Source organism: Callorhinus ursinus, unplaced genomic scaffold, assembly GCF_003265705.2.
Source record: "Callorhinus ursinus isolate GAN/ISIS: 27379988/994484 unplaced genomic scaffold, GSC_fseal_2.0 scaffold2, whole genome shotgun sequence".
NCBI classification, from domain to species: Eukaryota; Metazoa; Chordata; class Mammalia; order Carnivora; family Otariidae; genus Callorhinus; species Callorhinus ursinus.
The window spans coordinates 70,943,745-70,963,624 of record NW_027397064.1 but is presented as its reverse complement, the minus strand read 5'-3'; the positions used below and the strand labels follow the sequence as shown (position 1 = coordinate 70,963,624).

The 19,880-nt window shown below is 42.1% G+C and overlaps 1 long non-coding RNA gene across 2 annotated transcripts in view; it reads left to right on the top strand.

Annotated features, from left to right (window-relative positions):
* Nucleotides 1-9,279, top strand: part of LOC141370990 (uncharacterized) — a 39,839-nt gene extending 30,560 nt beyond the window's left edge. Inside the window, exons 2-4 of one of the 2 annotated variants that reach the window (XR_012375566.1) lie at nucleotides 267-370; nucleotides 3,667-3,743; nucleotides 4,521-9,279. This is a non-coding gene — a long non-coding RNA (uncharacterized lncRNA). The remainder of the gene's footprint in view (nucleotides 1-266; nucleotides 371-3,666; nucleotides 3,744-4,520) is intronic. The other variant, XR_012375563.1, reaches the window with a different exon arrangement.
* The last annotated feature ends 10,601 nt before the right edge of the window (nucleotides 9,280-19,880 follow it).

Here is a 19,880-nt window from a genome sequence, read left to right as displayed (position 1 = left end):
TCTTTCTTTTCCTTCCTTCCTTCCTTCCTTCCTTCCTTCCTTCCTTCCTTCCTTCCTTCCTTTCTTTTTTAAAGATTTTATTTATTTATTTGACAGAGAGAGAGAGGCAGTGAAAGAGGGAATACAAGCAGGGGGACTGGGAGAGGGAGAAGCAGGCTTCCTGCTCAGCAGGGATCATGACCTGAGCTGAAGGCAGATGCCCAACGACTGAGCCACCCAGGCGCCCTGGAAAAGAGATTTTCTAATGAGGAAGCATTTTGTTCTAGGACTGATGGTAGCCACCTTCTAACCACAAGAAGAGTCAGTCTGAAGAAAACAGAGGATGGCAGAGTTCAAAGAAGAGCAGAGAAATAGATCTCCAGCTCCAATGGTAACATGTTGGCTCTCTCTTTGGTTTTTTGTTTTGTTTTTAATTATAAAAGAAACTAAATTTCCTTATTGTTTAAGCTAGGTATATCAGTGTTTCTGTCATTTCCAGGTAAAATGATTCTTACCAATAAAATACTCAAATATTGTTCCCATGGGTTAGTAAAATTTGCCTCATGGAAACCTAAAGAAATAGGACTAAGTCTCTACCCACCAATGCTCTATTTTAATTCATTAGTGCTGCTCTTAAAGTATGTGCCTTTCACTGGACAGATTACTCCAGACACTGTGCTACTGGCAACTCCAAGAACTCACCACAGTACCTTCCACAGAATACACTCTAAGCAATCATTTATTGAACAAATGCAGATGGAGACTGCATTAACATTTTCAGCGGACACATAAGAGTTGTCATATAAACTAAACTAAACTAAAACCCCTAGAACATTTTTTATATAAATTGATGTCAAAGCTGCCTGTCTCCACCCTGTATATGAGCAGTTGCATGTGTATGGAGTTTGCTTTTTAACATTTTTACCAAAAGGCCTTGATATTTATTGCTGTTCAGTTATATCTAGGAGATTCCAGCTTAGTTGATTGCAGCTCAGTTGAGATAATTTTTAATTGTGGTTTCATCATTTGTCATGTCAACTCTTCTTCCTATTTTGGTATCAACTTCAAAAAAGATAGACATTCCTTCTCTACCTTCATATGAGCCAAACAGCAAAGCATTGACTGAAACAGCAGCAATAAGAGAAGACAGTACACTAGAGTGTTTGCCAGGAGTAGCCCTCTCTGAGCAGTCCTGACTTGGCGGACTTTCCAGAAAAGGCCGGTTTGTAACTTCTGCCACTTCTAGTCCACTCTCTCTGCCACCACCCATGATTGGTGATTAGTGAATTGTGGAGAAGGCCCTGAAAATGCCTACCTGAGTCCTCTCTGAGTTCTTTGAAGTTGCCTCTGCTCTAGAAAACTCTTCTCCTCCACCAAACACTGAGCTGTCTCCTCGGGGGAGGCCTGCAGTGGCCCAGCCATGCCATGATCAGATAGGGTTGAAATATTAGGAATTGTTAGGGGACAGTGGTGTTCTTCTGTCACTTTTACCCAAAATGGGGACTTAGGGTTTTTTCTCTGTTTGGTTGATACCTACATGTATTTATCCATTGCTTCCGAATCTAGATAAGTAGGAACAATTTGTTATGAACTGCCGGTTCCCAAACAAAGCTCAATTAAATGTTTTTTTGTTTGTTTGTTTTTACTTTTTAAGTAATCTCTACACCCAATGTGGGGCTCAAACTCACGACCCTGAGATCAAGAGTTTCATGCTCTACCACTGAGCCAGCCAGGTGCCCCAAACAAAGCTCAACTTTAGACAGTATTCCACATTTGATTGTTCAAGGACACTAATTCCATCATGATGGCTGTACCCTCATGACCTAATTACTACCCGAAGGCCCCATAGCTTAATACTATCACACTGGGGATTAGGGTTTCAACATAGGAATTTTGGAGGGTACACAAACATTCAGTCCATAGCAATTATTATGTTCTTTTAAAAACCATGAATTATCTGCCATTTAGTAAAATCTAGATGAGTATTAAAATGAATCAGCCTTCAAGGAAAACATTTGTATTTTTCATGATTCCCACTTTTCCCCTTTCTGATAATCAAACTACTTCTCTATATCTTCTCTTTTGAAGCCACTCCTATGAACCACAAATTCTTTAAGATTTCTGTGGCTGTCAAATGGCACTTGGATTTCCTTCAGTCCCATGGAATGTAATTCCCAAGGTCCAGAGACTTGAGTTCATAAAAACCAAACAGATCAACTCCTACCAGATCTTGTCTCTTGAGAAAATTGAAACAAACCATAGCAATTGTCACTCCAAGTTGTCGACTGTCTATGAGGGATTCAAAGATCCATGGTCGGTAACAATTTGTTGCTTGCTGGCCATCTGGCTCTGGACCACTCTTATAATGGTACGTGGCATTAGTTTGCCTAGCTGGTGACAGCCGAGTCATCTGCCCAACATCCCCATCCCAACTCTGTGTTCTGTATGTACTCTTTATCTCATCATGGTGATTACAACTGTTCTGTCTTTATGAAAAAGATGCTGAAAAAAAGTGATTTCTTGTTATGATGGAAGTAAAAAAGGTCTAAAGGAAAGATGGCGTTCTTGAGTTTAAAAGTTTATAGGGGTCTTGAGTCAAATGTCTCATGAATGCCAGTGAACTCATGCACTTTGGTGGCATGATGGTTTATTGAAATATTGATTTGTATTGTGCTTGCTCTATTTTTCTTCTCCCTTCATTTCAGGAAGATAGTGGGCCATTGGTTGGCTGAATCTGAAGCTGTTTCAGAATAACTTAGTTTCCTATCTTCTGGGGAAAGCTGAGCATGTTGAAAAGGTTACACTAGGAGTTTGAGAGAAAGACGAGAGAGGAAAGAGAAAGAGATTTTCCCCAGACAGAGAAGGGTTAGGATTTGATGGGTCTAAAATGCCCTTTACCAGGAGAAGTAGTAAGACCACAAGAGGGTATGCCTTGTAGCCTCACTGAATTCTGCTGCAAAAGAGAGCACCTGGATTCTGTGGACCTTGTGCAGTGAACAGAGAGAACAAAAGAACAAAATCACGTGGCCTGAAAATTAGATATTTTGGTAGAGATTGCTAAATTTCATCAATGCCAATTTCATCTGTCCTTCCTGGGTATACAGGTCAATTCTACTTCTCTGCCAGTCCCCTTGCATTTGAGTAGAGCCAAGTGCCTGCGTCTGGCTGAAGTAATGGGCACTGGCCCTCATGACTCTCCATTATCACCTTAAATCACGTTCTGGTCTGAGTGGCAGGAAGCAAAGGATTGCAAAGCCCAGAGGGTGATTGGAAGATCCCATTATGGAAGGATCCCTGAGCTACCACTTGACACAAGCTGTCCAGCATGGCTTCCTGACTGGGAATATCCGTGTTGGACTTCATGTGAGGAGGAGACAAACTTCTTAAGAACCTGTGATCTGGAGTTTTTTTTACCCAATAACTAGCTTTAATTGCCCTAATTCAGGTGTCCAGCCCCTCTTTCCAATGCAACACATGCCTCCCAGATGTTTACCCTGGAATGTAGAGTGGGAGACCCAAGTCATAGCTAAGATAGAGCTGTTTGCTGGCTCAGTGGGATCCCGAGAGCTACATTTCATTTGCTTTAAAGATAATACATTACTTTGAAACAAGACTTGACGTTGTAGACTAAGAGTTTTATCTCATTTCTCCCTCTAAACTCCTTTCTCCTTTTTCTTTCTGGGAAAGGTGTACATTGAGGAATCTGTCCTCTCCGACAGACAAGATTGCCCAGCACACATCCAACAGTGATGCTCCCTGCCAAGGTAGGCATCAGCTTTCTGGCCTCCCACCCCATCCTTTTATTTTCAGCCCTTCTCGCTCCTTCCAGGGTATGGGCATGAACCTTAGAGGTCTGGATAGCAAAGAGTTACACCTTCCTTTCAGGTCTTGGGCTTCTTCAGTCAATTAATTGGATCAACATTTCAACTCGAGGCTGCTCTGCTGGTCTCTAGCTCACACCATCACCTGAAATACAGCCCGCCACACACACGCTTTTGACAGCAAGAGCCGCTCAAAAGCCTCTCCATGCCTCTATTCCAGGAATAATCCAAGGAAAGGGTTGATACCTGTGAAAGCCGTGAGTGCAGAAGGCCTCTCTGTCCACCGCTTCAAAAGAACAACTACCCTCAGTCTGCCTTGATTTGGCATTATAGCTCTTCTTTTTCAATGAAAAGTCCCTGCTCTATTCATTATAAAGAATAAAGAGCTTTTCAAGTGTGAGTTGCTCAACCCAGAAGGGAACAGAGCTATTTTTAAGAGGGTTTCAACTCTGAGCTGTTACACAGGCCAGCCTGCCAGCAGCAGAGGGCTTCCTGGGAGGCCGAAGGCAATCGCAGCCGCCCTTCAGGAGGGGATATTCAGGAAGGAAGCTCCTGGGGCAGAAGCATTCTAGCTCTCTGGCCCGCACACAGCCCCGGTGGCTTCCCACCTGGCTCCTCTAGGCAGAACCTCCCAAGGGGGTCGGGGGAGTATTTTTTATTCTCACCCATTTGAGGTTTGCCTGCTGCCTTAGGTTTCTCACATCTACTTCCTCCAAATAGGAAACAATCTGCTTGATTCTCATCCAGGAGCACTGAGAGGAGGGGGGCCGTCTTTATGTCCTCTCCTATCTTCGTCAAGCCATATGCAACTGGCAGCCACCACACTTCTCTCTGTGGGAAGAGGATAATCAGAGCTGGATTCCTGAATGAAAGGAGGAACATGCAGAGTCGCCTGCCTCCCGTCCAATGGTAGTGGAATCCTTGTGGCCTGACTCAGTCCGGAGCTCGTCTGAAGTCCGTGTCTTTTAGGGACCGGGATGGGCTCTCAGATTCAGAGTTAGAGGGACCTGGGTTCAAGTCTCGCCTTTTGGGCCTCTGCTCTCTTGGGGTAAATGAGGATAACAATACTGTCCTCTCAGAGGCATCGTGGGGAGGATTACCCATCCCGCAGTGTCACACGTATGTTCATCAATGATCTGAGGGCTGGCAAGATATACTCTCTAATTTCTTTCAAGAGCAGAAAATGGTGTTCCTGGACGACAGAAGAGATATTGACAATGTGATAGGAACTAATGATTCAGGAGAATTGGGATGACCTATTCTCCCATTCCATTAAGCTTCTCCAACAGAGAGAAGGGGCAGGGAATTAAAACTCTTCCATTGCTCTGGTAGCTTTGGGGAGTCAAAGGCATGTGTGTATACTAAAGTGTGGGAGGGCACCCAAATGTCAACTAATTTCATACACAGAATGGCTAAAAGAAATAGAGAATTTTTTTTCATCATAATATACCTTGTACCATGGAGGTACAGAGCTTAGAGAAATCCACTTCAGTACTTTTTTTAAAGGAAATATAATAGCCAGAAAAATATAGACCTACTGGACGTAAGGGCAAAGATAGTGCAAATATATGTGTATGGTAAGGTTATACTGTTACAAAGATGGGGCAACCAGTTAGGCTCTGAGCTTCCAGTAGGCCAAAGCAGAAAGGGAAATATTATGTTACCAAATGTATAGCTTTCATGAGGAACCCCCTACTGCTACCAGTTCCTCATCCTTTTTTATCATAAGATTCATAAGCATGGATAATTATCTTCAGGAAGAGAATACTTACGGAGTTTCACTACGGCCTCTTTCAAGTATTTGATGGGCTGCCAAGTACAAAAAGGAAAGATTGCTTTGGGTAATTCCAAACCACAAAACTAGAATCAATGAGTGTAAGTTAAAGGGAACAGATTTTGGTTAAAAATAAAGAACTTTCTAACAATTAGAGTTGTCCATAAATGGAATGAGCTGTCTGGCAAAGAAGTGAGCTCCCTGTTACTGGAAGTGATCAAACAGAGGCTGGCTAACCATCTGTTAAGGATAAAAAGGATTTGTACATAATGAGAGAATTATGCAACAACATAATACAAGGCTCTTCATGACAGTTTTATTTATAATAGTAGGGAAAAAAATAGAATCAACCTAAATGTCCAACAATGGGGGATTAGATTATTATGGTACTCTCATATGACTTACTTTTTTTACAGATTTTACAGATGTTAAAAAATCAATAAAATGATGACATGGGAAATGCTTATAATCTGTTACTAAGTGGGAAAAACAGGCTACTGTAGCATATATATTGTGATGCCATTTTGTAAAAAAAAAATATTTGTATATGGAAGAATAACACTAAAATGTACATACATGAAAACATTGATAGTGATTACCATTAGTGTTTGAATTATGGGTGATTTTCCTCCTCTGGGCTGCTCAGGGTTTTCCAAGTTTTCTATGCTGAGCACTTACCACTTACATAACTAGGGGGAAAAAAAAGTAAGAAGAAAAAAAACTCCCAGGAGTCTCTTATTAGCTAGTAGCTTCAATTAGATGATCCCTATAGTTTTTCAAACCTAAGATTTTATGTTTTTTATTTTAAACTTAGGTTGACTGTTTTTCTCATAAGATAACTTACCTTTTAAAAAGGTTTTAATCAAATATAAACCCTCCCACCAAAAAAAGTTTAGCTTAAATTATAAAGTTTTTGGTAAAAATCAAATGTGTTTCTGATTGCTCTGGTCATTTTCACAGTCTCTTGAAGATACATGGGATATAAATGTAAAAGTCTGCCGAGTAGAATAGAAAGAACTTACGAATTGGAATCAGACACCGCTGGGTCTCAAATCTTGGCTCCACTACAAACCAGCCTTAGTTTCCTCAACTTGAATATGGGATAATAATAATAATAGCTAAGATTTGTAGAACACCCTCAACGTGCCAGGCACTGATTAAGTGCTTTATATGCAATGGAATCTTCAATAAAATCCTCCGAGGTGAATTCTGTTCTCCTTATTTTTCAGATGATAAAACTAAAGCACAGAGAATTTCCATAGCTTGCCAAGATCTGATAGCTCTAAGCGATGGAGTACAAATTCAACCTCAGGCCATCTAACCTTAGGAACCATGGTGTTAACTACTATACTATACTGCCTTATAGAGTTGTGGAAGGATTAATTAAATTAACATAGATAAAGTGCTTAGCAGAAAAACAGGCAGTCAGTGTGCTCGGTTTCTCCCTAAACTTTTCCATAGCTATTTGGCCCCAGAAAGACTTCTGATTGTCTTCTCCAAGAATGCATTCAACGAACACGCTGGAGAAATGCAGCTCTGTGGTAGGTAGTCTTATAACAAGTTCATTATCAGTGGCATTCATGTCAAACTGAAAGATATTAGAAATCATGTCCCACAGGATTCCATTCTGGGGCTGATTCTTTAATATTTCATCAATGATTTACATGGATAGAACAGAAAATAAGCTCCTAAAGCTGACAGATGATACATGCTGTTAGCAGATGACACCCATCGTCAGTTAGAAGGGCTAGCATCCAGGACAGGATTAGAATTCCAAATGGTCTGGCAAGATGGAGAAGAGGTGGAGGCAAAAAGAATGAACTTCATTAGCAACTAGCACAGAGTAATACATTTATTAAGAGGGAAAACATTATGTCGGCATAGCAAGGGCAGTGACTAGGAGTGAATAATTGTTGCTAGAATGAGTTAATGGTTAAAGTTGCTCATAAGCTGGAAATGAGACACAAAGTCAAGTACGGTTCTGGAAATGTACTGAAAAAATAAGACTATGGTGGAGTAAATCAATTTCCCCCATTATATACCATATTTTAAACACTCTTTCGAGTTCGATTTTTTTTCCTTCAATATTGTTCTGGACATCTTGGAAAAAGTATCCGAAAAGCAAAAGAAATTTTTACAATTACAAAACACAACCTGAGGGAATAGCGAAGGAACTGAGATCTTTTAGTTGAAGAAGACAAGTCAGTTGCTGACAATTGATTTAAAAATTGCTTACGGAGCAGCATCTATGTCCCAGCCTTTGTGCTGGGTGCTGGGAGACAGAGAGAATCAAGATCTGGTTTCTGCCCTTGAGAAGCTCAGAGACAAGAGGATAATCGCTTTTAAGTTTATAGACTGTTATTTAGAACTCTGATGTTTGCATCATTCCTGGCTAACTCCTATGCATCTTTTTCTTTTATTTCCTCTTTCTTCCCTCATTTCCTCTTCTTTTCTTTTTTCCTTCTCTTCCCTAGATGTTAGATCTGTGACGGGAGCCCACCAGCATGGCAGGTTGGCTAGGTATATTCAATAGGGTCTCATCTGAGACTTGGCCAGGATACGAAGCCCTTCTCCTCTTACATTTCGAAATATTTCTATAAATGTATCTTTCATCCTCCATACACTTCCAATACAATTGCAGGCGATGAAGCAAGGCTGGGAGAGAGAAAAGTAGGTTCCCGGATGCAAATAGATCAGTTTGGCTGGGGAGAATGCTAGAGTAGATATATTATGAATCTCATAATATTAAGGAATTTGAACTTTCTCTTAGTGATGACAGAAAGTCAATGAAAGTTTGTGAGAAAGGGAGTGACAAGATCAACTTGGGTTTTTAGGAAGAGTAACCTTATTGTGGTAGACAGAATGGGTTGTAGGGGGACAGGCTGGAGGAGGAGCCTTGTTAGGAGGTGATCATTAAGGAATAAAAAATGACCAGAATTAGATAATAGAGTTAAAAGAGACAGAAGATATGTGGACTTGAGAGACACTATAAAAGAAAAATCATTAAAAATTTGATGCCTAAGTAAATATGAGCATCAAGGGAGGGAGAGGATTTGAAAACAACTCCTAGATAGTAGACAAGGAGTTTGGGAAATGAAAAGGTACCAAAATGAGGCAGTGGGAAGGTGAAGATGGTTTGTGGCAAGGGAATCATGATGGGTTTGGGGCCAGACAGGTTGTCTTTGTGTTGATGGAATATATAAATAAAAACCATATATCCAACAGGGAGCTAAGAATAGATTTTCTATAAGATCATCCTCAGGGGCGCCTGGGTGGCTCAGTCGTTAAGCGTCTGCTTTCGGCTCTGGTCATGATCCCAGGGTCCTGGGATCGAGCCCCACATCGGGCTCCCTGCTCCACAGGAAGCCTGCTTCTCCCTCTCTCATTCCCCCTGCTTGTGCTCCCTCCCCTGCTGTCTCTCTCTCTCTCTCTCTCTCTCTGTCAAATAAATAAATAAAATCTTTAAAAAAATTATGACAACAAAAAAAAAGATCATGCTCACAGAGGTAATAATGTGTTTTGGACACCTCCACCTGTATATCCCATTGACACATCACACTCTGCATGCCTAAGACTAAACTCTACTGTCATTCACAAACACAAAATTTAATTTCTGTTTCTCCTCTAGGTTAATCATGCTTTTAAATATCCAGGCTACCAAACTCAGAGTCATCTCTGGTACCTTCGTCTCCTATCCCTCCCACTCCCACAAGCAACTAGCCACTAAAACAATTGATTCTAAGAAAAAAATATGTTGTATATCAATTCCTAGTGCCATAGTTAATGCTCACATAATTTGTTTCTTAAGTATCACATAGTTTGTAACAGGTTTTCTTGCCACATGAGTCTGTATTTTCCCACTGGCTACAGAATGAAATTCAAAGTCTTCCAGGAATGAACATACTTGTCCAGCCTAATCACTGAGAATATCTCTACATACCCAACCTGAAAGCCCCATCAGATTCCTTGCCTTTCTTTAATGATGCCAGGCATTTCTATGCCTGGTGTACCTTTATTGATGATGTTCCATTATTTTGGAATAATTTTTTTCTACTTAAGGAGAATATCTTTCAAGTTCTGAGTTCCATGCTAGTCCCATTGTGAAGGTTTCTCTGATCTCCCATTGCTTGTCTCTCTTCACTCATGTTGCTTTCTTTGAAAGCAAGAGCCTGAACCAGGGAGGTGAAAGTAGACATGGGAAGATGCAAAGGATGTAATAAAAGTCTAAACAAAGGATTGTTGGACACAGAGAAGGGAAAAGTTCAAAATGACTGGCACTGAACCCAAGTCAAGCTGATAATTGAAAAGCCTTACAGAAATGAAAAGGGTGGTTGAGGCTAGAGAAAACTATTTGGAATTTATATGCAAAGAGATGATACCAGATGTGTGGGAATAAAGGAATAGAAGAGAAGAGTCTGTTAGGGAAAATGCTGATCTAAGGAGAGAGCTATAAACATGTTACCAGAGTTCCAGCCCAAGATGGTAACTTAGGAAGACCCTGAACTCACTTCCTCCATGGACACACCAAATCTGCACTTATTTATAGAGTATTCCCCCCAAAGAAGAAGATAGACAAAAAAGAGAACAAATAGAGAATGAATGACAAGAGAGACAGAGACAGGGTAAAAAAAAAGGGAAACCCTGCCCTCATGGTGAACTGTAGTTAGGAGGGATAGTACTGAGGGATCGTGAGCAGATTCATCTGTGCTGGGGCTCAGAAAAAAAACAAAAAACAAAATAAAACATGGTTTAAAAGGGCAACTGGAATATAAAGGACCCATCGCTAGAAACCTGCCAAACAGCAGGAGAACTGCTAGAACTCTTCCAGGTCAGAGGACTTAGTGAGTGCCACAGTTTACATTTGTCCTCTACCTTGATAGTGCAGACAGGAGCAGGGGTCCAGGTGCCATAGCCAGCCTGCCACCTCAGTGGGCCTCAGGCCCCTGGCCTATGCCAGCCACAAATGCTATAGGGCATAGGAAAAAAAAAGTGTGCTTTAAAAGAACAATTAGAGGGGCGCCTGGGTGGCTCAGTCGTTAAGCGTCTGCCTTCGGCTCAGGTCATGATCCCAGGGTCTTGGGATCGAGCCCCGCATCGGGCTCCCTGCTCGGCGGGAAACCTGCTTCTCCCTCTCCCGCTCCCCCTGCTTGTGTTCCTGCTCTCCCTACTCTCTCTCTGTCAAATAAATAAATAAAATCTTTAAAAAAAAAAAAAAAGAACAATTAGAACATAGAAGAACTAACCCTAGAGCCTTGCCAAATGGTGAGGGAGTTGCTGGGACTCTCTCTGGGTCAGAGGGGCTGGCAAGCATCATGGTTTATATTACCCCTCCACCTTGAGATGGGAGCAGGGTTCCGGGTCTCATAGCCAGGCTACTGCATCAGTGACACCCAGGCCCCTAGTCCACACCAGGCCCAGATGTCCCACCAAGGCAGCCCCAGCTTATGGGGACACCCTTGGTCAGCCCTCACTACAGCTCTAGCCATCTCGCCAAGGTGACACATATGCAAAGTATACCCAGAATACTCCAGGCCAACACCACTTCAACTCTAGATGTCTTGCTGGGGTACCCCCAAAACAGAGCACCCCAGGATCTCATGGTCCATGCTTGCCTCAGCTTTAGCTGCCCTGTCACAGCAACCCCTGCATAGAGTGCCTCAGGATCCCTTGGCCTACATCCCACCTTGGCCCACACATGCCTCAGATTCAGCTGCCCTGCCAGGTCACCCCTGTATGAAGCACCCTGGGATATCCCCATTTGCACCCCCTTCAGCTTCAGCTGTCGTCGCAGGGTGCCCTCAACACAGAGAGCCCTGGCCTGTGCCCACTTGAGCTCCAGCCATACCATCAAGGCAGCCCCGGCACAGAGTATCCCAGGACCCCGAGCCATGCCAGCCACAACTCCAGCCAGCCAAAGTCACCCGGCACACATAGCTTACAGAGGGGATGATCATACACAAGATCATTTCTTCAAGTTTAGGAGAAGTAGCTGTTCCATTCATAGGAACAAACAGAAAGTCGAGCAAGATGAGGAGACAGAGGAATATTCTCCAAATGAAAGAACAAGACAGAACCTCAGAACAAGAACTAAACGGGACAGTAATAAGCAATCTATCTGATAAAGAGTTCAAACTAATGGTCATGAAGATGTTCATTAGACTAGAGAGAAAAGTGGATGAACTCAGTGAGAACTTCAACAAAGAGATAGAAAGTATAAGAAAGAACCAATTAGAGTTGAGGAATATAGCAACTGAAATGAAAAATACACTAGAGGGAATCAACAGTAGATGAGAGGATGCAGAGGAACAGACCAACAATCTGGAAGATAGGGTAATGGAAAGCCCCCAAGCTGAACAGCAAAAAGAAAAAAGAATTTAAAAAATGAGGATAAGGGGGTGCCCGGGTGGTTCAGACGGTTAAGCCTTCGGCTCAGGTCATGATCTCAGGGTCCTGGGATCGAGCCCCGCATCGGGCTCCCTGCTCCGCGGGGAGCCTGCTTCTCCCTCTCCCTCTGCTCTTCCCCCTGCTGGTGCTCTCTTGCTCTCTCTGTCAGATACATAAGTAAGTAAAAATCTTTTTTAAAAAATGAGGATAAATGAAGGGATGTCTTGGACAACATCAAGTGAACAAATACTTGCATTATAGGGATCCCATAATCCCTATGAAGGAGAAGAGAGTAAGGGGGAAGAAAACTTATTTGAAGAAATAATACCTGAAAATTTCCCTGAGGAAGGAAGTAGACATCCAGGTTCAGGAAGCACAGAGAGTTCCAAACAAGATGAACCCAAGGGGGTCCACACCATGCCGATTCCTCACCTAGAACTATAAAATCCAAAGTTCTGGGAGTAGGCGTCAAATTCTGCATTAAGCAACAAGCCCTCGGCGTGACCTTATGCTTACTAAAGTTTCTAAAGAGGTAGTTGGTATTAGAGTGACATTTTAAATTCCTTAAGTTTGCTTAATTGTGTGTACCAATAGATAACGAAGTGTGTATCTGTACGGTGGGGGTGGGGAGTGACAGATGGAGTACAAAGAGTGCTGAAATTCAACAGACCTGGGAGTCTGGGAATTGGTTATGGAAACGACTGCCTTTGAGGGTGGAGAGTGTGGCTGTCAGAAAGGATGACAGAGAGAAGGTCCTGGCGACTGAGATGTCTTATGTGAATGGGTGCTTGATGGCTGTGGTCCACAACATAAGTCCCTCTGTAAACTAAACCCTGTTATGGTGATAGCTTTCAAAGGCTATTGTGAGAGATAAACTAGATAGGCAAACATATAATGTAAAACATGTATTTACACTTGACCAATTCCTCAGAGATAAAAGTTGGTATTCTTAGGAGTATGGTATCATTTTAAAGCCCAAATGTCACATGACTCATTATTTTGGATAATCTTTATCACTATCGGTCCTTCTCAAACCAAAAATATAACTTTAACTTAACAAGCTACAACTAGCAAGTTAAACATTAGTAACTAGTAGTTTATCTGGTTTCTTAAATTTCTTAGCCTCAGTACATATTCGTCTTAGAAATTCTCTCTTCGGAAAGATAAACGAGGGCACCTGGGTGGCTCAGTCGGTTAAGCGGCTGCCTTCGGCTCAGGTCATGATCCCAGGGTCCTGGGATCAAGCCCCACATCGGGCTCCCTGCTCCGCGGGAAGCCTGCTTCTCCCTCTCCCACTCCCCCTGCTTGTGTTCCTGCTCTCGCTGTGTCTCTCTGTCAAATAAATAAATAAAATCTTTAAAAAAAAAAAAAGAAAGATAAACGAGCTTTAAATATAGGCAATATATTGCAAAAGCTTTCTACTCTACAAAAAGTTGCCACCAATTGTAAGCTTATCTATTAAAGAGAATGTTTATGAGGAAAAAGGAAAAATAATAAACATGGCTGTCACCCTCAAATATTTCTTCATGCCCCTTGTGACCCATCCCTCTTCACCCTCTACTTGGTTCCAGGTGACTGCTGACTCTGCTTTGGTCATTGTAGATTAGCTTGCATTTTCTGGAATTTTTTATAAATGCAATCATACAGTATGTATGTACTCTTGTTTTTGTCTGACTTCTTTCACTCAGCATATTATTTTGAGATTTATGTATGCTGTAGTGTTTGTAAATAGTTCATCCATTTTTATTGTTGAGTTGTATTCCATTGTGTGACTATACATTTATGTTAACCCATTCACCTATCGATGGACATGTTAATGGTTTCCAGTTTTGCGCTGTGACAAAGAAACTGCTATGAACATTAAAACACACACACACACTACTCATTTCTTATATATTTTTTAGAGATTTTGTTTATTTGTCAGAGAGAGAGAGAGAGAGAGAGAGCACAAGCAGGGGGAGCGGCAGGCAGAGGGAGAAGAAGCCTCCCCGCTGAGCAAGGAGCCCAATGAGGGGCTCGATCCCAGGACCCTGGGATCATGACCTGAGCCGAAGGCAGACGTTTAACTGACTGAGCCACCACATCCCACATTATTTGTTTCTAAGAAGAGAGGAGGAATTCTAAGTCGCAAAAGAGCCAGAAAAAGACTGGCCACTGAGGTGAACTTACATATTTTAGTTACCCAAAAAGATTATCTTTTTTGGTCTTTAACCTTTTATGGGAAACTTCCAATTTCTGAGATGTCATACCTGTGATTTGAGGAACTGCTCAGTTTGGGACCCTTATGATTCTAAGTTTTGAAATTTAGTCATTTTTCTTTCAAAAGAGGTATTCCATTCTTATATGAGGGTATCTAACCAAAAACAACAACCAAGTACCAGGCCATAGAATTTAAAGAGAAGTGGGTTGTAAGGTCAGTTTTCACATGATCAATTAACATATTGGGGGTGGGATGAGGGGCTGGAATAAGATGTGTTAAAATGGATTCAATTTGACCAAATTATAGCTTTTGAAAGAACTTCTCTTTAGCACAGCCATTCTTTGTTCTTTTTAGAGGAATTCATTGAAATAAAAATATTGTAAAAATACATACATGTGGGACACCTGGGTGGCTCAGTCAGTTAAACGTCTGCCTTCGGCTTAGGTCATGATCCCAGGCTCCTGGGATCAAGTCCCACATTGGGCTCCTTGCTCAGCGGGGAGTCTGCTTCTCCCTCTTCCTGCCGCTCCCCCTGCCATGCTCTCTCTTTCTCTCTCTGTCTCTCTCTCTCTCCCTGACAAATAAATAAATAAAACCTTAAAAAAATATGTGCTTGTTGTAAAAATAATCCAAACAATCCATCAGTCTAGAAGCAAATATGAAAGCCCTGTCATAATAAGCCAGTGGGCCTATACCCTTCTAGACTTTTCAGAATACATACGCAATCATGTACACATATATCTTTTTCTGCATGTGACTTGTCCAACTTCCACCATCTCACTTCCCCTAAAGTAACAAGCTATAGCAATTAACAATTACATTAATAAAGGTTACATTTCTACAGTACACCCACACACATTACATTTCACATCTGTTATATTCTGATCCTTACTCTGATGGGCAAAAATAGGCAGGGGGGGATTATTGGGGTCATTTTATAGGCAATGTCATTTATGCAAAATCTCAAAGCTACTTGTGCTAAAGAAGTCGTAGCTGGACTTGGGTCCTCCATACAAAACAACATGTTTCTTTCCTACATCACACTGTTCCCCACAGTGGGATTTCCACATCCAAGTCTTCCCAGCCTCAGCTAAAGTGTCCTACAGAGTATGTCAGCTTAAAAATTGGATTAGATATAATTTTGAACATCGCCATGTAGTTGCCTAGTAGTTTTCTTTAGATAGGAAAAAAGTAGCATTCCAAGTTTGATCTACCAAGTATCTGGATTACATCTTGAAGTGATGCCAAAGGGGGGGGGTTACAAGGAAAACTCTACAGGATCCCACACTGATGTTTCTGTATGTAATCCAGCTTTTTCCAAGTATGTCTGGCAATGTACATCCACTATTGAACAATGTGCTGTCAAAAACAAAACAAGACAAAAGGCCCAAAATGGAGTCACTTGTGCTAAGTTCTACAACACCAAACTGAGATTTAATTCTAGTTTCAGCTGTTCCAGAAATGGTATCTTAAGCCAGTCAATCAGGAATCGCCTGATCAGCACCAGTTAGGGTATTCTGCCTGTTAGAGCCCATTCCCCTAAAGAAAAGTAACCTTGCAATAAGGCAAAAAAGACCTGCTTCTCTCAGCCTGTAAAAGGCTATCATTTTGTACAGCTCCTTGGAGCTCCGTTCTGTCTGCTAGATTGGATGCTGCCTGATTTGAATTTATTTTTGACCAAATAAACGCTTAAAATTTTTCATATGCCTAAGTTGATCTCTTAACAGTTCTAGTGAAGGGAAGTTTAGGGGAGAAAGGCAAGAGGTAGTGTAGAGGAAAGACCACTCCTGTATTTCGTTTCTGAGAAACTTTTTTTTCCCCCACATCTTAGTACTTAGAAAGAGGCATTCACCTTACAAGTCCATAGACCTTTGATTTGGTAAAGAGCACTAAATGGGGACTCACTGAAACGAGATTCTTGATGAAATTCTGGTACTTCCCCATTTGGGGACGGTCATTTAACTCCCCAGTATTGTGAACAAGAGGTGACATACGTAAAGCTCACTACAGGCTACACAGGAGTTGCTTTTAATAATAACTAGCATTTGTGGAGGGTTTACCCTATTCCAGTTACTGTTTTTAGCACAGTGAGAGGATTTTTCTCATTTAATCCTCATAGCAAACCTCTTAGGAAAGTCCTATAAATATCCCAGTTTTAGAGATGAGCAAAGTGAGATTTCGAAAGTTCAAATGAATGTAGCTATAAGTTAGAACTGATAAGTGGCAGGGCTGGGAGTTGAACAAGGTAGTATGAGGCCAGAGGCTCCCCCACTAACCCCAATACTATTGACCTACTTGCTAGCTATGAGCTCACATCATTGTCCTTTTATCTTCGTTCTTTCTACTCCATTCACCCACAGGTTTACTAGCTGATCTTGATTTATTATAAACTCAGATGCCTTCAGGATTATAAACATAGAACTGGAGATGGACGGTAAATGTTAGGGATGGTAAACAATATGATTCTCAGCCTGCGTGTGTGCACACACGTAACACACATACCGCATACCACATTGACCTTTGGATTATCTTTTGCACACACACAAACACAAATTAAACAACACATCAAATGAAACTGAAAATAAAACAAAACAATCTGGGACCAGCTTTTTAAAAACTAATACAAATTAAATTTACTAGGGATTTTGGTGTGTCCAAAAAAATGTGTTGATTTCAGCTACTGGTATGGGAACGTCCATTAAGTCTGCAAGTAACGATATCTATTCCGGATGGATGGATTATAGCAACACTTGCAAAACCTCAGTAAAGCTAAAGGACATACTGAAGTGGAGGAGAAGGTAACCCAGAGTGGATCTATAATTTCCTAAAGAGGAGGTCTCCAAAATGACATTTTTATTGAGTACTTCCTATCAAATAACAGGTGCTTTCTTTTGTTTCATGCATCTTTACCTTATACCATTTCTAAGGAGGACTGGAGGGTCCTATTTTACAGATTACCCAATTAAGGCTCTAGGGTGTGAGTATTAACTTGCTCAAGGCTTTTGAAGCCTTAGCTTTTCCAGTATACTTGCTGGGGTCAGAGGGTGGATATATTACGTATCATGAAGCCGATGAAGACCCTCAGTTTTTACCAAAGCCCTGAATCTGATTTTATTCATAGTTTTATGTTCTTTTTCTTAAAGACAGCCCCCCAAACTGTTTAAACATCAGACTCCCCCAAAACATAGATGCTGTAGGGGAGTCAAAAGGCTGTGCTAACGGCTATCTTGAGCAGGGTACCCTCTGACTCTAGCCCCCTCCCAGGTGAGGAGAAAGCAGCAAACCCCACATTCTCTGTCCAGCTCCAGTATTGTGGACTTGATGCATCCTGTAGTTCTCCTGGGGGCCCTCTAGGAGAAGCATCTAACTCTTCCCCACTGGTTTACCACGCAGAGACAATGTTGACTATATTTTTGCAGCTTTGGTTTTTCTATTAATTGCTAAGTTGCCCCTAGCCTGCAGGAAATGAGATGCCAAAAGGAAGGGGAGTGGATCTCTTCCAGACCTCTACAACTCTCAGATTATACTAAACCAGTAGCAAAAACCCTCTTTAGCATTTGAAAGGGAAGGCAATTGTATTACTAAGCCTCACTCTACCGCCTCCAGACTTTTCTCAGCCAGAGAACAAAGGGAAAAAAGCAAACACCACTTCACATTCTTATTCATCGGAGGTTAAAAGAGACCTCCCACTATACAAAAGTCCTTCTAAAGGTCAGTTTGGGAGTGTATTGAGGAGGGCACTGGCCAGGGAACGAAATGTTTACCATCACTCTCCGCCGGCTGCTTCTGTTTTTCTTTCAGCACGTGCGCAGGGTACATCTGTCAGAATTGGACATTTTCATCCCCAGTTAGCTTGCTGGTGGTCAAATTATACTTCCTTGGCTCTCCTCAGTCTTTTTCAGATTCTGAATTCCAGTTGAACTAAGGAGGCAAGGCCACCCTGGGCCAGGACAACTCCCTGGGGATGGTTATTCATTCATAGTCATTGAGTCAACAGCGATTCACTGAGTATGTAACGTGTATCCAGCACTGTGCTAGGTACCAGAGGATTCGACCATGGGAGAACTGATGCACTTGTCTTAGAGCTGCCATTCAGTGGGGGAAGCTTGACATTACACAATGAAGCACACACTCCAGTTTTTAAGTACAACTGTGATAAATGTCTGAAGGAACCCAGTGTGCAAAGGGAGGTTAACATGAGAGTGGCTGACCTCCCATGGGCTGTCAGAGCAGGGGGCTTCTTTGAGGAAGTGAGAGGAGGAGTCAGCTATGTGCCAGGGCAGTTGAGCTCATGCTGGGTATTGCAGGCAAAAAGTCCCTGACTTGGGAAAAATCTGGCCGGGCACAGGAATTGGAAGACTAAATGTGGCTGGAGGCCAGAGGGCAAGCCAGAATGGGGCTGGAGATTTGGCAGGAGGGGAGCTTCCCTCAGGCTTTGTATTCTGTAGGCTTTTTGCCTTCTATCTCCAAAGCAAGGGGGGCATGGGTGGGGGGAACTAGTTACAGGATTTGATAAGGGAAGGGACTTATGAGGTTTGTAGTGTCAAGAAAGAGTTTTAGGGGGCAAGAGACCGATTCAGGGAGACCAATTAATAAGCTATATCAAAAGTCAAGATAAGAAGTTCTCAAATTTTAATGAATTGCCTGGGAATCCTGTTAAAATGCAGATTCAGATCCAGAAGGTCTGGGGTGGGGCCCGAGCCTGCATTTATAACCGAGGTGCTGGTCTATACCACAAACGTTCTACTAGGAATTTTAGTTTAAGGCACTTGTAATGCAGATGACAAGCAGACACATTTGAGAGGTATTGTGTGGGAAGTCTCACAGGTCTCTGACTCGGGCAACTCTAGTGGGAGTTGCATTCACGGAGACAGGATGCACCAGAAAAGAAAGAACAAGTTTGGGTGGCAGGTGAAAAGCTCAATTCTGGACATGTTGAGTTTGATGTCTTAGGAATCTCTAAGGAGGCTATGTTACATATGAATCTGAAGCTCAAGAAAGAAGAGGAAGCTGGAGATACAAATTTAGGAGTTATCAATATGTAAATGGCAAATGAAACTATGAAAATGGATGCTATCAGCATAGGGAGAGGGAATACAGCAGGTGGCACAAACTTAAATTTGACCTGCTGTCCATCTGTTAGTCTTCTCTTAAGTATCTTGGGAAGAGAAGAGGCCCAAGGTGAAGCAAGTATTTAACAACTGAGTGGGGAGGAGAAGCCAGCAAAACAATCTGAGAAGAAAATGTCAGAGAGAAAAGAAAAACGAAATTATTATCCAATAACTTGGGGAATTCTTTTTTGCTGATGGAACAGCTTTGAGACATGGGGATGGCTTGGGATTACAAAGGTAAACCCTCTCGGTAGCTCCAGCAGCTGAGTCGTGGTTGACCTAAACCAGACATAATCTCATTCTACTCCGCCTGAAGATTGGACCAGTAGTGGGCTCTGACCGATGAAACAAAAGGGCGTGTGTGGGGGAGTGAGTGGGGAATTCAAGGAAGGCATTTTGCTTTCCTATTAAAAAGGACGGAGAAGGAGAAGAGTTTCATGGTGCCACTACCCGTCCCTCCCCTCCCCCCCTTTCTCTGCTGTGAACTCAGTCATGGTGTCAGAGCAGTGTCAGGCATCCTAGGGCTAAGAGGAGATGAAATGAGGGTGATAACTCAACAGCTAAGGATAGCAGAATTAAAAATGAAAAAGCATCCATGTTGCAGATAACAC